The following is a 3295-nucleotide window of genomic DNA, read 5'->3' on the forward strand; positions in this document are numbered from 1 at the left end:
TATTTGGGTCATCTTAGTCACAGGTCGCCGACTGCTGCATTAGGAGTTATTGGATCTGGTGAAGCTGCTTCAGATTTTGGGTTGCGTCGGATATTTGGATACCCAGCATTTGGTCACATCGAGGATGTGAGATTTGATCCGATTGCGCGTTTGGGGTTCGGAGGCTCAGTTGATTATCGTTTGTGAGCAGGAATATCACTTTTGACTCTCGGCAGGTGGAGAGTGTTGATCAGGTCGTTTGGATATCACAGCAGGTGGAGAGTGATGCTACTCCACGTTGGGTGAAGATTACTTCACGTACTCCAGATCATACTGTGTCATTTGGGATTCCAGCTGAGGTGACACAGGTTGGGGATCATTTGATTTTGGATACAGATGATGGATTGGCTTTGGATTCGGTTGCAGCTGGTGGACATGATTTGGATACGGCCATTGGTTCACCTCATATGGAGGTGTTTGATTTGTATCAGTTTGGGGCCGCTATCAGTTGCAGATCCGTCGGTGATATTGGGGAAGAGTTGCATACTTTTCTATTTGTTTGAGGGCTTTTGGAGGCTGTTTGGGTGAACTACGTGAAGGCTTGATTCCTTGGACAAGAGGATACGTAGGTAGTCTTTATGATGCAGCCGATTTGGTGAGCGACATCGACATTTGGGGTGAGTGTTCGCACTCCCATTTGGGTCTTAACATGTGAGGCATTTGTTTGGTTGGTGTCAGCTCAGTTTTGGGAAAACTTCACCGAGGTGGAGAATTATGGAGAAGAACTTGGAAAAAGCAGATTTTTGGTCATAAGTCGACTCATGCACAGGCATAAGTCGACTTATGGTAAGTCGACTTATGTTTGTGTCGTAAGTCGACTTACGATCTGCTGTGGATTGTTGATTTTGGGCTCTGGCAAGTCGACTTATCAGACCTGTTAAGTCGACTTATGAACTCTTCTCCAGTTGTCGTTTTTCGCTCTGCCAAGTCAACTTATGCAGACTGATAAGTCGACTTACGACGGGTTTTTTGGAAAGTTTATGTTCCTATTTGCAGTCTGTTTGGGTTTCTGTTTTGGTATAAATACCAATACGATTTGAGGGTTTTGCAGGAGCATATTTGGGGATTTTGGAGCACAGAAAAGAGAGATCTTTCTGAGCTATTGGTTAGGGTTATTGGTTGAGAGGTTGAGAGATTTGTTGGTGAGATTAGTTGGTGTTTGGGTTTGTGCATTGATATTTGGTTGTTTTTTGCCTTCTTTGATCGGCGTTTGTTTTGGTTCCTCGGCGCCGCCGTCCGGCACAACAAGTGGTATCAGAGCATATCGCTGTTGTTCGACACTACATAGTGAAGTTCGCTGATGACGTGGGCGAAAGTCGCTGCGGGTGCAGGTGCAGGCGAGGGTCGCTGCGGGCGCGCGCGAGGGTCGCTGTGGCTGTTGTGCGAGTCTTCTTCTGAAGTGGATGACTTGGTCCACTTGAGTTGATGTGGGCGGAGTTCATTGGTTGGCGAACTTCACCAATGAGTTCGAATTTGGCACAGAATTCGACTCTAGGCTCGGCCAATTAACGAGCTATTTGGCGAGGTTCGCTTCAGTTGTCAGGCAATCTTCGTTGTAGCTTGTTGTGGGCTTGATTTTAGACCTATTTGAAGTGTTTAGCCCATGGGTATACCAGGGTCGGCCCTAGCATAAGGCAACTAAGGCCTTTGCCTTGGGCCCTAAGTTGGATAAGGCCCACCCACCCATATATATAATATATGTAACTTAGTTACTTAAGCATAAACCTAACCCTATTTAAAAAGTGAAGATCCAAAGATAAAAAGTGAAGCTAATAGCTTAGCAACTTATGAGATTAAAAATTTTGAATTCTTAATAGCTATGAATATTTGGTATGACATATTGTTTGCTGTTAATTCAGTTAGTAAAATCTTACAATCTAAAGATATATTGAATATTTCTTATACATAGTTGATAAATCGCTTGGCTCAATTGAAAGTAGGTTTGAACAATTTAAAACGTATGAAAAAAAATTTGGTTTTTTGTTTGATTTGAAAAAATTAAAAGCTTTAGATTATATTGAATTGAAAGCATATTATCTTAATCTCGAAAATGCACTAAAACATGATGAACATTTAGATATTAATGGACTTGATTTGTTTTCAGAATTGAGAGTGCTTAGGGAAATTTTAAAAATAGAGATTAATAGTCCAATTGAAGTGTTGAACTATATAAAGTGGTTAGATTATTTTCTAAATACTTGTATTGCTTATCGTGTACTATTGACTATACTCGTAACAGTTGCTTCCGCTGAAAGAAGTTTTTCAAAATTAAAATTACTAAAATCTTATTTAAGATCGACCATGTTACAAGATATTGAAAATAATATGTAATTTTGCCGCTCAAAAGGTAAGAAGAATGAGATAAAATGTATTATGAGTTGTATCACTTAGACCTCATCCAATATTTCGCCTTGGGCCCCAAAATTCCTAGGTACGGCCCTGGGGTATACTTTTTAGATCCAAGCTGATTATTATTCTAAGTGAAAATACATTTTGACTGATCCAAAACAATGTTCATCTTCAAATGCAATTTTGATATTTATTGATACTTGTTCTTTACTCTTGCAGTATTTACTCATTGGTGCCTTGGGATTGCTGGTCATTACATCAAAGGAGGACAAACCGCAATCAACATGCTGCTACTGTATGGCTGTTCTGCCCTTTAAAATTGTTAGCAGTGTTTCAATAGAGTGATGGAAAAATGTAATGAATTGTTAGTTCTATAATCAATATCTACTTTTGATAATATGAATGTCAATGCAAAATTTGCTGTCTGGCTACCAATGCTGTGCATTTCTCTTCCTTCTTTGATAATCACATAGTTTTATGATTTACATTTATGTTCTTTCCTTCAACTTCCCTGGCCTTTTGGTTTATTTGCATGCACTCCAAGCTTTTTCTGGGTTTTCTGTAGATACGCAGTGACAGATGCAGAGATTTTCTTCAACAAAAAGGTATCAGCGTGCATTCACAAATGGAGTTAGGTGTTAAAAGAGAGTTGTGATTTCTGCACTAAACCTCACATGATTGTATATACTACATTCCCTGTCTGCAGATAACTTCGCTTGTAAGTCACCATCACTCGAGTGGTTTGGGATATCATAATAGCCCTCTCCCAACATATCCTGACTTGTATTCATGAAGTTGATATTAATCCTTCGATGGTAAAATACGTGGTTTCACTTTCAACACCACAATTTGTTGTATTTACACTTCTGCACAGTCATCTAAACTCTTTTCACTTTCGGCTCATCAG

This window comes from Asparagus officinalis, chromosome 4, assembly GCF_001876935.1.
Source record: "Asparagus officinalis chromosome 4, Aspof.V1, whole genome shotgun sequence".
Lineage (NCBI taxonomy): Eukaryota > Viridiplantae > Streptophyta > Magnoliopsida > Asparagales > Asparagaceae > Asparagus > Asparagus officinalis.